The sequence below is a fragment of the Vipera ursinii genome (genome assembly GCF_947247035.1).
Source record: "Vipera ursinii genome assembly, chromosome: 2".
NCBI lineage: Eukaryota > Metazoa > Chordata > Lepidosauria > Squamata > Viperidae > Vipera > Vipera ursinii.
In genome coordinates, this window is record NC_139513.1 from 201,256,020 (window position 1) to 201,273,123 (window position 17,104).

At 35.7% G+C, this 17,104-nt stretch overlaps 1 protein-coding gene across 5 annotated transcripts in view; it reads right to left on the reverse strand.

Moving 5' to 3' along the window:
- Window positions 1-17,104, reverse strand: part of NRG1 (neuregulin 1) — a gene marked incomplete at its 5' end in the record, with an annotated part of 171,406 nt that overhangs the window by 71,600 nt on the left and 82,702 nt on the right. The gene's annotated exons all lie outside the window — the stretch shown is intronic.

A 17,104-nucleotide genomic window follows, 5' to 3' on the forward strand; every position in this document is an offset into this window, starting at 1 on the left:
CTTCTCTAGATATGAAGAGATTTAATTCTCCTTTATGAGATTATATTGAAATTATTGTATTTTGAGTAGCAACATTTCTCACGATCATGGAATCTCTAGAACTGATGTGATAATGCACTAACTATATTAGTTAATCCAATTTTATTACTACTCAGTTAATTGGTAAACAACCTGGCAGTGTAGAGCAGACTGTAGAGGTATAGATGGCATCATCTAGCTGACCTTAGCTGATCACAAAAAGCTAAATGTGTTTAGACCCTTCTAAACATTCATTGAGTAATGTTGATCAATATTTATTGATCAATAAATGGATAACCAGTAGAGAAGAAAGTAGAGAAGAAAGTTTAAAACTATGTTTTAAAAATGAAGCAGTTTTCTGTTTTTGTCCCTTTACCCAATTTTTTTGCTGTTTGGTTTTGGTTTACTGTATCTTTGGTTTACTGTATCCTGGTGGCACAGTGGTTAAAATGCAGTACTACAGGCTACTTCTGCTGACTGCTGGCTGACAGCAGTTTGGCAGTTCAAGTCTCACCGGGCTGAAGGTTAACTCAGCCTTCCATCCTTCCAAGGTCAGTCAAATGAGGACGCAGATTGTTGGGGGCAAAGTGTTGACCACTTGGAGAGGGCTGTAAAGCACTGTGAAGTGGTATATAAGTCTAAGTGCTATTGTTATTCTTGTTTGTATATGTTAAAGCAAACAGAGTAACACTTGGATGAAGTACCACTAAACTAGACTGGGACAGTCAGAAATAATCCTGAAAGAGCAGAATGATAAACTACTTCTGCACTGTTGTCAAGGAAGTTGTATGGAAGTATCCATTAAATCATCAGGAGGTAGATGATTGGACGTTTAATAATGCATTGAAGAATAACTGCATTTTCCAAGATACATATTGTAATTTTATTTTAGCTTTTCCTTTCTAAGTTTAAATCCAGCATAGAAACTATGTGCTGATATAGACTTGAGTACTTGACCAAATATTTTAAGAAGGCCTTCAAGCTAATTTCATACTAAACATTACCAGATATTTTCTCTGTATTCTATCCTCTTCAGAAAATCCTATTTTATTGCCTGGAGATATAGCAAATTTAAAGTGCTTTTAAGCAATTGTTGGAAATGTATCATTATTAAAATGTAAATAGGGATTTATAGTTTATGGCACCTTTGCATTCATTCCTTACAAAAGGAGCAACAACTAAATGACTATGCCAGAGGAAGTCACTCTTCTGCAAATATTCCACTTTCAAAAATGTCCACTTGTTATACACTTGTTCAGCGATTGCCTCATTTAGCAACCATTTGGTGATGAAAAAATAATTGTTTGGAGTGGAGAAACTTCAGATGTAACTTACTGGATTCCCTGCATGGATTGCCCTTGCAACCATAAGAGACAGATGGGGAGGAAGCTTACCACCAGATTTTGAGAACATGAGCGAGTGGTTAGACTAGGAGACCCAAATTTATTGGTAGCCTCACATTGTAATAAACAAGTATCTGCATTCAATTTTGCAGCTACTACAATTGTTGGCTGAGCAGGGACAAAAATAACCAGAAAAATGATTGAAGCCTTGGGCCCCTTGTCAGTCAATGGGAGTGCTGATTTATCACCAGCCTATCAGGTATTTAGTAGCCAAGAGTGCAGAGGCACAAGGAAACAACAATTAATGATTTAATAGCTATTAGCACCCTAATCAACAAAAGCTACATACAACCAGGAACTATATAAATATAACATGTAGAACAGCCAGTGATGATGGGCTACAGCATGAGCCAGAAAGCTTGGAAGAACAGACCTTTGGTCCTGGTGACTGACTCACATTGGATCCTGCATGGAAAAGTAACTTTGCAAACAATATTTGCATTTACTGTATAACCTTTGGCAGGTTTGTAAAGCAAAGGAAAGCTCAAATAACATTATAAAGACAGTCACGATTTCTCTTTGCTTGAAACTGGGTTGTTGGTCCCAGTTGTGCTTGCTAAATGAGGACTACCTGCTGTGGTTCCTACTTGACACTCCCCCCCATGAAATTCAGATGCAATCCAGCAAAAAGATGTATAGCTTAATACCTTTTGAAATAAAGTTGCACTTTAGAATTCAAGTCTGATCCTATTTAACTTGAAACTGGGAAAAGACCACTTTATTAACCAACATTAGATAAATCAAATACTTTTATTAAGTTCCCTTACAGGATTTATTTTTTAGAACTGGGGAAATTCCTAGGCTTTTTTATTTGCCCTGATAAATCTAAGCAAACGAATAATCACAATGATATCACAATAAAAGCAAAGTGACATTTCCCTTTGCAAATGAATAGCCATAATATTTTCCTTGATATTTCCAATGTAGCCTAACTAAATAAAAAAAACAACAAACTCTTCCACAATTCTGCATTTTGAAAAAAAGAAGCAATCTCATAGACATTTTTGTGTGGAGGGTAAGAAGACCAATCTTACAGATTTTAATACTATTTAACATGCAGCCCAAAGAGCTAACTCTGCAGTGACATTTCAGTCACCCAGGCTATTTTTCTCCCAGAATGAAGCACATTTAATGTTCTAAAGGGAGCTCCTTCTCAAGGCTCAAATGAACAAAGCATTTTGCTGGCAGTTAGGGGTGCAATAAATCTTTCCACAAAATTCATGCCTGTATTCCCTCAGATGATTAAATAGTCAAGCTCAGGAAAAACCTGACACAATTCAAGGGCTGCTTTTAACCCAACTAACAAATAAAAGTGAAAAGAACATGGGCAACATATTTCTTATCCCCCACTTCTCATTATCTTTTCCCCAAATAGGAACTAGAAAGTGCTGTTCTTATATTATGACCCGATACATAATTCAAATAACCAAGAGTATTATGAAGCAGCTAGACAATATTCTCCTACTCTCAGAATGCCAAACATATGCCTCATCCAAAGGCTTTGTAAAATCACAACTACCTAACAACATTCCCAAAACTAAAGCATAAATCCTGCAGCACAGATGATGGCTTATTCTACAAAAATAAAGGCTTTGAAATGGTATGTTGCAATCCAAAACCTTACTATCAGTCATTTATTTCATTTGCAAAAAACATCAGTAAAACCAAATCACTCATGAAGTTATTATTTTTCCCCCAAAAAAGAGACTCGTGGACTAATTGGTTTGATCAACTATCTAAATTCACATAGTAATTCATCTCAACTATTATCTCCAGACTTCCCTAGTATTTCATACATGTACAACACCTTCTTAATCTAAGTGACTTGTTTTAAAGTGAACAGAAGGGGAATGATAGACTGAGGGTGGGAAGAGGTAGCAGCAGGCAGTGGTGCCAAATACGAATAATCAAAGTCTAACTTTAAACATTCATTTTAAAACAAGCAAGATGAAAATCTTCTAAATCAGGGGTACCCAACCCCCAGGCTGAGGCCAGCTAGTGGGCCGTGGCCTATTCTGAATTGGGCCGCATGAGTGGCTGGAGTGTGTGCATGCTCAAACTTCTGTGAGCAGCGGGGTGGGGTGCATTTGCATGCATGTGTGCTGGCTCGCCTCCCATCCAAGTCGACCTGTGCACATGTGCGCCAGCCTGCCACTCGCACAAGGGCTGCATTTGCCCGATGCTCATGCAGCCCATTTCCCCTCTCCCTCCCCCTCCTCCAGCTGGACCATCAAGCCACAAGGGGTTGGGGACCACTGATCTAAATTGTCTTTCTTTTCTCCTAAAATAAATTAGAATAAATTACAAAAGGAAGGAAGGTACAAACTGCTTTTCATGAACAGAGAATACTTGTCTTACATTAAGCGACACTGTTACATTTATCCAATAACCTTAAGGTGGCACATTGGTAAGTGGTTCAGCTTGTCAGCTGGAAAGCCAGAAGCCCAGATTCAAGACCTGAGTTCCATATGACAGGATGAGCTTCCATCTTCACCCCACCTCCTGCCAGCCTAGCAGTTCGAAAGCATGCAAATGTGAGTAGATAAATAGGTACCACTTTGGTGGGAAGGTAATAGTGCTCCATAACATCATGCTGGCCACATGATTGTGGAAGTGTCTTTGGACAGTACTGGCTCAATGGCCTTGAAACAGAGATGAGTACTGTCCCCAATAGTTGGCAATGACTAGGGGAGTAAAATCCGCAGGGACTCCTTTACCTTTACTCCAGGTAATAACCAGAGTACTGAGGGACAGATATACTATGTTGTGTTTGGGAGGGAACTCGTGTTGGCTTTATATTTTTTGTGTTTGTTGTGACTAAGAGGAGAGATTTGGAAATGAAGCAAACTGGTGGAATTACAAATTATTGGTGAGCAGTATAATCTAAAAGCTAAGCATTATTTGGCAGGGGATGTTTGCTTGGATAGATTACCTCTTTTTGCAATGCCTAATCAAGTCTTTCTCTTTTTCTTCCCATCTCTATCCTAACAATTTTTTTTTTTGGGGGGGGAGATGTGTCTTCTGATAAATATGCCCAGGCATACATGCAAACATATTTACAAGTCTGTAATATGCACCTACAGTATTTACTTGGTATGGGGGAAGTCTCCAAGATTGATTTCTTCTTGAGTTGCAACCCTAAATTGACAAAGCTGACTAAGTGAGCAGGATTTATGATTTTTTTTTCCCTATCTGTTCTTCCTTCAAATGGTTGTCTTAAATTCTTGATTGTTTTCCTACCTTACTCAATAGCTAAGCAGATATTATGTACTGCAGCTACTGCTCAGTGTAAAAACTACCAGGCTAGAAAGTGGGAGACTGTGAGTTTGAGTTCTGCCTTAACTACAGTATTTTCCGGCGTATAAGACGAATGGGCGTATAAGACGACCCCCCAACTTTTGAGGTGATTTTCATGGGTTAAAAAGTCGTCTTATACGCCGGAAAATACGGTATAAAACTCGGTGGGTTGACTTTTGGCCAGTCACACTACCTCAGTCCAATCCACCTCACAGGGCTGTTGTCAGAAAAGTAGGAGGAAGAAGTTGTCTTGGATATGTTTGCCACCATGAGTTATTAGTAAAAATAATAAAAGCAGGATACAAATAAATACATAAAAATAAAATGGTATTCATGCAACCATGGTGTTGGACTACTACTATAAATTGTACACAATAAATACACATATTTGAATGATATCACAATGAGAATTCTTTTTACATAAAAAACCAACATTTAAGGAGAAAGCTAGGACAATATTCATATGTAATAAGTCTGAAGTAATAGAGCCCTAGAATAATTTTACTGTATATTGTAGTCTGATTTGATTTGTAAATTTTTCAAAAAAACCTTCTGGAGAAGCTTGTTGTTTGCAGCCTTACTGTTTCCAAGCTCATCAAAGTGGCATGAAAATTGCAAGGATAGAAATATATGTTTAAATAACATTATGTGATGGCAATAGCTAAAATACGTTAAGAATATTGTAGTCTGGATGTTATGGAAAGCCTATCTAGTAATTGTAATCCTAGTGTTAGTGTTCAAAATCCTAAGTAATATTCCAGAAGCATTTATTAATTATTTCAGATTATTTGTTTCAATTAATAATTATATTATTATTTTCCACAGAAAGCTTGACTTCATCCTGTGCCTCTGATAAGTTTAAAACATATCATTACCCTTTTAGCTTTTTAACCAAGTAATCAAGCTAAGTGTACATCATTCACGATTTATTCCTCCCCCTGGAAACCAGGCCTCTCTGGTTTCTAGATAAATTAAAATTAAAGCCTGCATATCTGGCAACACTATACAAAGCCTATACTAACTGCTTTTATATTTTAATGAAAATAAGTTTGCTAAGGTAGTGACACTGCTTTTGCACAAATAACAATAAATTAAACATAAATAGAAACAGAGAGAGAGAGAGAGAGAGAGAGAGAGAGAGAGAGAGAGAGAGAGAGAGAGAGAGAGAGAGAGAGAAATAATAATAATTGATTTAAAAAGTCCCAGCCAAATAAAGGAAGAGAATCTCATTATAGAGACAGGTAAACAGAAAATAGAGACCACACTGCAAAATATAGTTTTAATTTAGCCAGAGGTTTTGAAGTAACAAATTAAACTTTACTGGCTCCTGTTGCAAGGAAGTGCTGTTCAGATAAATGTTTTTAACATAACATCATTTTTAGATGCTATAGCTGTATGACACACCAGTTTCCTACATACAAATTATTCTCCTTTATTGTTTAGTTTGCTACCAGTCCATTTGAGTAATTTAGCACTGATACTTCAATTATCCAATGTCAGCCACCAAAGCTGCATTTGACCTCTGCTGTAATGAAGTTCATATTATGTAGCTTAAGTAGTCCTCGACTTACAATCATAATGGAGACTGCCTACTATGGTCATAAATTGTCAGAGCCATAAAGTAGGATATCAAGTGACTGACCTGATTGCCTGATTTTTGCAGCCGTCATAAAGGAAATGTGATGGTTGTTAAGTGGCTGTTAATTAAACCCATTGTTCAGTATGGGGTGTTTTTTTTGCCAAATACTAAAAGTAAATGCTGGTTTTTTTTTTGGCAAAAATGTAATAAACTGTGGTCATGTGGTCTGCAAGATGCTGTAAATCAGGGGTGTCAAACTGCCAGCCTGCGGGCCAAATGCATCATCCGGAAGCCGTGCCCACCCCATTGGCGGCAATGCCAAAACTGTCCCGATATGTTGCGCGACATCACGTGACATCACGAGTTTGACATGTCTGCTGTAAATGATTATAGATGTGGGCTCATTGCCAAGTACCCCAAACGCAGTCATATAAATGCAGTGTGGTGGGGCATGGACATTGGGAACTTTGGAATTGTATCATAAGTAGCTTTTGAGAGGTCTATTCGAAAGGTCATAAGTTGAGGATTACCTGTAAACAATTCTGCCTGAAACATCTAAAATAATAATAATAATAATAATAATACTAATAATAATAATAATAATAATAATAATAATAATAATAATTTTATTTATATACCACCCTTCTCCCGAAGGACTCAGGGCGGATGGAGATTCTGGGTATTTTTGTGACATGGCTTGGAAGTATCAGTGGAGATAATGGGTCAGTTAAGTGGGCAGTGAAGAACAGGAAAAAAAAAGTGCCTGGAAATATTTCAGTAACTGAACTGACTGTAATCCACCCAGTCATGAGTAGCTTCAGAAATTGAATGAATGACTGAATAAATAAATAAATACATTGCTATACAGATGTGATTGCTGTGTGGGGAGCCACTATAATGGGGAGACAATAGGATATAATGAGCTCTTTGAATTGTATGAGCTTGGAATAAAAACCTATCCAAGGGGAAAAAAGGTGGATAGAGACTGTTGTGTAAACATGCAGTTTAGCAGTGAGTCATACACAAAGGCATAGATGCTGGTTGAGATGGCATTAGACCATCTGTGATAAGATTCTGGGCAAGCATCTCTTTATATAGGCTGAACAAATATAATATTCACCTCAAAGAATCTCACAATCCAGATTCAATACCAGTGTAGGGATGGAAAATGTTATGCTACAGATAATCAGTCCTTTCCAGCACTGCAATTCTTAACTTGGACGCAAAGCTTAGACAGGACTCAGAAGAGAAAGGGATAGAAAACCTCCTTTCATACTGACATCTATAGTCATAAAATGATGTTTAAGTCTGTGTTTGTGTATAAAACAGAGAGAGAGAGAGAGAGAGAGCACAAAATCTAATGCTTTGGGACTGCCAACCACATCCAGCTATACTGTACTTCTTTTTGTAAAAGTCAAGACTGGGTCTCTCAAGAGACTCCTATGTGATGGAATGAATGTGGAGAAACAAGCTGAAGTTGAGTTCAGACAAAAGGGAGTTGTTACTCATTTTGGAAACTGGACTTTCAGATTGAGGTGATATATTTGTTCTAGATGGCCACAATTCTCCTTAAAAACTTGGATTTACAGTCTGGAGGTCCTCTAGGTTCGTCATTGGCAATGGGAAGGCATATGGCACCTATCATATATTGTTTTTGATGTGGATGGCTATGGTCTGTCTGTCTGGCTATCTATCTATATCTATATCTAGAGGACAACATACATCTGAAAAAGGTGAAATTAAATTTGAAGAATAGTTAAAATTAAATAAATACACATTTCTGAGCAGTGTTTGGTTACCAAAATTAGTTCCTTTCCTCTCAAAAGTGTATAAGCTTTAGGATTATTAAAAAGTATGTCTGATGAAGTTAGAAAAATGAAGAAAATTTTGTCTTGTACAAAAAATGCGCAGCTAGAACCACAAGAAAGTATAGGGAAAAAATAAGAAGTAATGAAATATAATGGATGTTAAAACAGAGGGAACAAGAGGTCAAGAAATATGCCATAGATTAGCACTTGGAAGAGAGCACCCATGAACACCTTGAGACAGTTATTCAAATGCTGTGAGGTGTCTATACTTACAAAGATCAGAATTATGTATTGAAGAGTATTGATGCCTACTGGATGTTGGAGAAGATTCTTGAGAGTACCTTGGACATTCAGGGAAATGAATTGACCAAGACTTGTCATTTGAGGTAAAAATTACAGAGCTCAAATTATTCTACCTTTGCCACATTATACAAAGACCCAGTTTTCTAGAAAAGCTGTAATGCTGGGGAAAGTGGAAAGAAAGAGAAGAGGATGGCCAGCAGTAAGGTGGAAGAACTTGGTTATAGTGGCAATGTATCGCACCATTGGAAGACCTGAAAGAACAGGTTAAGGATAGATTGTCATGAAGAAAGACTATCTATGTGGCTGCTAGGAACCAAAAAACAACTGAATGGCACATAATCAATCAATCAAACATTCAAATCATCAAATCAAAGGTAAATGAACTAACCTTTGCAAGGACCAGGTCACAAGATGGCACATCAATTATCAGGATGAAAGGCAGCTAAGGAATCAGGCAGAAATTTGACATGCTTTATGAAACAATAGCTTCATTAGCAATTATGTTTATTGAAAATGTGCTATGCTGTTCTCATGAGCAGTAATTACTGCCAGTGCTTATAAAGAGATTATCAGAGGTTTCCTCAATTTGGGAATAAATCCCAAAATCCCCATTAAGCATGCCAACTGGAACTTTTGGGAGCTGTTTTTCCAGCAAACTAGAAAGCCTGGCATATTTAGGTAGGTACGATAAATCACGGCCTGATATTTGAGACAGAATTTATATAACTTCTAAAAGCTGATAATTTAAAACATGGTAAGATGCTTGTAGCAAACTATTTAGCATTGCGTCTTCATGCCGACTACCATTGAATTGACATTGCAAAAGGTGACTTACAAAGTTGCTAATGCAACAGTTAATTGTATTACAGTAAATCATACCGTAATCCGGGAGGGCCAGATTAACTGTTGTGGAGGGCCGAACCTATGTTACCTGATTCAATATCCTCAAACTCCGTCATGTCAAGTCCTCAGGCCTTTTCAGGTGAGGGTTGAGCACCGTGCAGGCACAAAAAAGTGCTCTCCTTGCCCTCCTATGACTGCCAGCTCACTTGAAGGAGTGCATGGCAGCTGCATAGGGCCAGACCCAACTTGACTTCTCTTCCTGCCCACTGCTGTGAGCTTATTTACATTTGTTTTCTAAATTCTGATTGACTTCACAAGGCTGGACAGGGACAGCCAAAGAGGCAGATGTAGCCCAGGGGCCGTTAAAATGCTCAGGTCTGCCTTAATGAGATATTCTACCTCAAATTTTATCATTCCTATGGCTATGCTACACCTGGATATATTATAAAAATAATTGGAGGCCAAAACTCTTAGGAAGTAGACAAGGTGCATGATACCAAAATTTCCTTTCAAGCAAAATCTTGATGATTAATGAAGAGTCTTTGTGTCCCACTGATATCCAGTACTACACTGGGGTGTTCTTGAAGAAAACATAACAGGCATGTCTACTTCAGTTGTATTCTGTTATTCCAAACTGACCATGCCCTCTGAGACTGCTTAGCTACAATCCAGGTTCTATATTAAAGATGCTTCATTGCTGAACCAGCTGCTTCATTGCATTGCATCAATATTGATTCAGAGTTAGGTTTCTGCAACAAAATCTATTGCATTTCCATTAGTGGTGCAAATGATGAAAAAAGGTTCCATTTATATCTTTTGAACTGCACACTGCAGAACAAATGCTCAACTACACAGCAATTGAGCCACAACCACTTTGAAGGAAAAATGTTGTCTTGTTGCCAACTACTGGGCACAACTTGTGATTTTTGTTTTTGCTGTTCTTCTTAAGCATATTGACTAATTCACAAACTGAATATTTGCAATCTTCAAAGGACAAATGCAGCAATTTTACACAATCCAACAGTATAATTGAGGACAAATATTATTAGTCTTTACATGGGGAAATGGTAACATATCGTCTATTTGTGTGTGACACTTTTGATTATTTTTGATAATGTGAGAGTTTAATATATGGTTGTGAAAACACTAATGTTAAAATTGTTAAGTACCTGTGCATTCTTGAAAGATTGAATCCCATAGTTGAAATGTGGAAGATAAGTTGAGGTTTTTCTATAGGTATGATGTATAATTTATTTATTTTCCTGATTCTTGCAAAGTGATATAGCTAATTTAGCATTCTGACTGCATGCCTAAACTGCCACTGAATAATAAGTAAATTCTTTTTCATAGTTCACATTTCAGCTTAGTGAAATGTAACTTGTTTTAGAAATTCTAAAGCAAAGTGATTTGGCTGCTGTAAATTTTAAACTTTATTATCTATATATTGTATATATTAATGTATTTTTATTATAATATACCTCATCAAATCATAAGGTATTTTATCAAAATAATTGATATATTTTGTATATTTATGATTGAATTACCTCTATAGAGGGAGCAGGACTGCCAGGTAGATAGCAAAATAAAAAAAAACTTACATCAAATGAGTTATAATACTGGCTGATTTTATAGACTAATTGTAAAGATTATACTTTGATCAGTCACATTCATTGGCTCCTCTCTTAATTTAGGGTTTGTTTTTTAAATCAGCCAATAGCCACAAGGGGCAAAATCTGTTAAAAAGAAATGATAAGTAATTTTATTCATAATTTATTCATCATTTGTATTGCATGTTTTTTAAACAATTCACTGTACTGATGTTTTATATTATGATACACATTTAATGTATTTATATGTTGTTTTCATGAATTTTATACAGTAATGATATATTCTTTTACATATGAAATAAAAGAGTTTCATTCTCAAATTTTAATGTAAAGATCTTAAGAAATGCTTTGGTGATAAAAAAGGTATGGGGAATTGATGAGGCCTGCAGGAAGACGTTTCCCTTCTAAAGCATCTAAACTATTCATCTAAAGGACCCTGATCAATTGAAATAAACATATGTACTTAAATATATTTAAGTATTATTATCAATGACAGTAGCAGCATATGAGTTTTTGAGTAACAGCCACTAGAATGTGAAAAGAGGATTCAAATAATAGCCAATTGAAATAGGAGAATAAGGATGACAATATTTTGTTTAGTGACCATTTAAAGTTACAACAGCATAGAAAAAAATGACTTATGACTGTTTTTCACACTTATGACCGTTGCAGTATCCCCATGGTCATGTGATCAAAATTCAGATGTCTGACAACTGGATCAGATTTATTATGGTTGCAGTCTCCTGGGATCATGTGATCACTTTTGTGTCCTTCTGACAAAGCAAAGTCAAAAGCCTGATTTACATAACAACAAGTTATTAACCTAACTTAACAACTGTAGTGATTCTCTCAACAACTGTGTCAAAAGAGGCTATAAAAAGGGGGCAAGACTCACTTAACAAGTGTCTCACTTAGCAACAGAAATTTTGGGTACAATTACGATTGTAAATCAAGGACCACTAGTCAAGCAGAATGGGCAGCCTGCAATATTTTATAAATATTATTGTTAATAGCTACCGTCCCTAAATTTAAACTAGCCGTCTTATAGAATAGAGTAATATCTAAAAAGCAGCAACAATAATAAAGCTAGACATAATAGATTCAATAAAATGTGCAAATAAAACCAGGAATCAACAAGATCCTGAATACAGAAATAGCAGGAGCAAATATTTGGTAATAGAAATAGAAATAGAAATAGAAATAGAGATAGAGATAGATTTAGAATAGAATAGAATAGAATAGAATAGAATAGAATAGAATAGAATAGAATAGAATAGAATAGAATAGAATAGAATAGAATAGAGCTGGAAGGAAACTTAAAGTTCTTCTAGTCCAGCCCCCTGCTCAAGCAGGAGAATCTATACCATCTCAGACAAATGACTGTCTAGCATCATCTTAAAAATCTCCAGTGATGGAGCACCCATGATTTCTGGAGGCAAGCTGTTCCATTGGTTAATTGTCCTCACTGTCAGGAAGTTCCTCCTTAATTCTAGGTTGCTTGTCTCTTTGATCAGTTTCCAACCATTGTTTCTTGTCTTGCCCTCTGGTGCTTTGGTGAATAACTTGACCCCCTCTTCTTTGTGGCAGCCTCTCAAATACTGGAATACTGCTATCATGTCTCCCCTATTTCTTCTTTTCTTTAGACTAGTCAAACCAAGTCCTGCAGCCGTTCTTCATATGTTTTAGTTTCCAGGTCTTTGATCATCTTAGTTGCTATTCTCTGAATTTTTTCCAAACTCTCAACATCTTTTTTATGATATAGTGACCAAAATTGGCTGCAGAGATAGAGATAGAGATAGAGATAGGGATGGGATGGGATGGGATAGAATAGAATAGAATAGAATAGAATAGAATAGAATAGAATAGAATAGAATAGGTGGAAGAAACTTTGGAGGTCTTCTAGTCCAGCCCCCCGCTCAAGCAGGAGAACCTATACCATTTCAGACAAGTGACTGTCTAGTGTCTCTTCTTAAAAACCTCCAGTGATGGAACATCCATGATTTCTGAAGACAAGATGTTCCACTGGTTAATTGTCCTCACTGTTAAGAAGTTTCTCCTTAATTCCAGGTTGCTTCTCTCTTTGATTAGTTTCCAACCACTATTTCTTGTCCTGCCCTCTAGTGCCTTGGAGAATAAAGTGATCCCCTCTTCTTTGTGGCAGCCCTCCAAAGAAGGAAATTATTAATTCTTGTTTTGCTAAAAACTAAGAGAAAGTGAAAAGTGAGTTTGCATTTAGGAACTTGCTTCGCCTACATGACTTGCAATTCATGTAACGATCAAGTAATTTCCTCTGAAAAAATAAGATGCTGATGTAGGTATTGGCATAAATAGATGAATATTACATGAAAAAGTAATCCTGGTTAAGAATTAGAACTAATTATGTAGTAATTTTACATTCAAATGGCAAAGTAAATTTCATAACTCAGGCAATCAAAACCAAATGTCTCAATTCTTTTCTCTTTAGGATGGTAGCAACAGGTAGCCTAAGTAAACTACTTTTGTACAATACAAGTGAGTTTCTCTCAAAATTCAGTCATAACTTCTGAAATCATTGGAGTTTAAAAAAAGAATAAGAAAGAATAGAAATCTGCCTATGGAATCATGCACAATTGTCTTGGTATATCATTTTTTAATTTGATTTGTGTTTTTTAATTATTCAACATTTTTTGAATAATTAATGCAATCATATTCTACTTAGGCTCTAACAAATCTGTCTGACTGAGTAATTTTGGAATCACCTGCAAAAGTATCATTTCATGATCAAACAGGAAAAGCAACAATAATAATCTTCATTTCACTCATCCTTTTTTTCATCCAGAATTCACTGAAAAATATTCTTTATCTTAAAAACAACAAAAATTGTTTGCAATGCAATATACCTTTTAGGGAGATCCATTTTAATTAAAAATTATAAGAGCCATCATATTTATTAAGAATGTCTTTTATGTTTGCATGCGAATGAAATTTTTTTTGCAAGGCAAGTAGTGTCTCCAAAAATTAGTTATATATTCAAGAATCTAATCTAAATTGTGTAAATCGTGCTTTTTATTTAGGATGTCATATTGCTGTTGTTGTCCAGAAAACAAGCAGGAGCTGTTTGAGATGCAGTTACTATTCTCAAAAGTATGCAAGCTTAGATTCAGCTAGGATTTTCTTTAAATAGGTCTAAATCCACTGTTTTAAAAAAGTCTCATAATGTCCTTTTGTCAATTAGGCACTAAAGATGCTCTGAGCTGTTCCTGGTGGCTTTCAGGAATGTAGGCTCTTTTACTTTATGTTTCTAAATATTTTTGCCTTATCTATTATCCACATACAAGGAATTAACAATAAATAGAAAAAAACATGGGTAATAAAACTGTACGATGGAACCAAGTCAGGAATGGTCACCTTATTTTTTGGCCACTAGAAGACAATAAGAATGATCTCTGCTGAAAAATGCAGCACAGAATCTTCTCCTAACAATTAATTGTATGTTCAAACAAAAGATAAAATGGCTTTACTTCTTTAGCACAGTAGCATCAAAAATATTTATAAGATACAATATAATGTATATACAATATTACAGAAACATTTGCTATAACCCAAACATAGTTATTACAGTAATTGTGCTGCTTTTTGTACAGCTTCTACCTCTGTATGATTAGTATTCATGACACTAACATACGATTACTGAAATAATTATAGCAAAGTATGACGGATCCGATGGACATGCCATGCCTACGAATGTGTAATTTTTTTTTTTTAAATTCCAACTTCAGGAGAAGAAATATGAGATTTATTTGAAAATCAGAAAGATAAAGAGAATTTATGTTCCTACTGATAAATTTACAAAATGTTAGGTACTAAAAGGTAGACAATTGCTCAAAACTAATGTTAACAGAGACAATTGCTAGGAATGTTCTCTTTCAGACTCCAGCTCAAAGAAGAATCAATTAGCCCTTATCAGGCTATGACCTTGAAAGATGCAATCCCAAACAGAATATGCTGAGTTGGAGAGAAAAGAAATGAGAGTCTGCCCTACACAAAAAATCCAGCTTCAAAATTGACCTGTCAGGCTATATACTTAGTTTGAACATTGCAACAAAGCTCAATGCTTCCTTTACAGGTATATGTTTCACTCTCTTCCAAAAATCCACTTAATGAATTTCTTCTACAATCTGCTTCAATAACCCCTAATTTATGACAGGACTAGCCTTTGAGTCACCTTTTTTACCTCTTTACATTTTATGGTAAACCTTTTGTTTTTAAACTTGTAACCTTGTTCCCTTCTCTTGATTATATAAAGATTTTCGTTGCTGCAAAACTTAAGATAGACGGATTTTAAATGCAAATGGCAACAAAACCAAAGGTTTTTGTATGGAATTAAAGTGGAGTCAACTCCTCCCTTTATCCTGCAAATGCATGAGCTAGTTGCATTATGGATAAAGCTGTTCTGTCTTTTTTTCCTTTGTAGAACACTTATTCAGAGACTAGGGTATAAGCAGATGCCATATTTTTGGCCTAATTTTATAGTATTCAATGAACTAAATTCCTTCCTTATACAAAGAATGTTGTGGGCTAGGCATTATAAAATTTGTATTTAAGTTTCTTTGGTATTTTATGCTCCTCTGGGAACTTTTTTTTTTGCTAATGATAAACCATTTGTCAGCAGTGTTATTTGGAAAGAAGAAAAGATGACACTGTCATGTACAAAAATGGTCTAAAGCAATCTTGATACATGACAGTTACTTAACTGGTCTTTACTATCTAGTAATCCATCCCTTATTTGACAGGTCATCAGTTCAAGATAGGTAGAGCTCCAGCCAATACTTCTGTAATGAATCTCAAAGCGAAAAGCACACGAAGAAGCTGCATTGTTACAACCCTCAGTGAGATTCTGTCATCTAAAATATAATAACTAGGCAAGAACCATACTGAAGTTGCTGAAAATGGGGACAGCATTCCTGAAATGATAGAATTTTTGAATTGTACAACTCAAGTCATTCATACATGACAGCTGTAAGCTTAAAGGAATTAATCTAGCAGAAAAATTCCAGTGAAAGAACTTGTGTAGACTATATATTTTAAATGGCAAAACTGTTTCAATGACAGAATTTATGACACATGTATCTGGACAAAAGAGAAGGTGCATCTCTGATACATGATGCTCTCAGAAGGAACACCTACAAAGCAGTTTGGTCAAGGGAAAAAGAGGGTGAACATACATCAAAAGTGCTTCAAAAGTGAACATACATCAAAGGAACAGCCAAGCGTTCTTCACCGCATGTTCCTCTTAAACATTATGAATCACTTCAAAGCAGCTTTCTGATTCAAGACACACAACCCACGAACTGCATTGTCACAACCGTTGCATTTTTAATAAACCTCAGCACTTTTGTTCTCCAATATTGGAGAACAATGTTCTATTAAGCATCTGAGATACAAAAGGTAAGAAATTATTGTGATAAAAATAAATGCTAACCTACTGCACACCAAATTATCCCATTACGTTTTCATTACTTAGAGGTTTGGTATGTCAGTGAGAAAATTAACGTTTCCTGTTTTCTGATTTGAACAATAAGAGGAATGGAGATAAAGTTGTTATTTTGAACTGATGGGTTTAAATTAAATTTGGCCAATCAGCAAAGAGGGAATATTTATATATTCCCAAACCTGTAAAAAGCATGATTATATACACAGAAATACACTCCCCTTCTCCCTCCAATGCCATCCTGACCTACATTTCTCAGGTACAGCCTGAAAAGGAAATGCTGCAAGTCAGATGCATTGCGTTTTGATTCCAAACTGATTAGCCAAGGTCAAGGGAAATACAGTCTGTACATGCTTAGAGACTCCTTTGTTTTCATCACTATACCACACATTCCAAGGCTCAGCTCTTGCCACAAAAAGATTCCAGGTGGGAATTTAGCAAGTTATTATTTATTTGATACCTCGGACTGAAGAACTATGAACAATAGTCATAAATTCCACAGTCAAAAAGGCATCAGTAGAACTGCATATAGCAATGATGTTTTACTGCGTATAGCAATGAAGCCATCCTTGATAAAGGTTGTACAAGCTGTGATACCAGAATCTACAATTATTGCTAAAATTCTGAGCAATTCTTCCATAATGTATTATTATTATTATTATTATTATTATTATTATTATTATTATTATTATTATTATTATTATTGGAGAAATGTATATGCTGTTGTAATTTTTCAGAAATGCAAAATACACAGAAGTTTAATAACAAAGAGACTT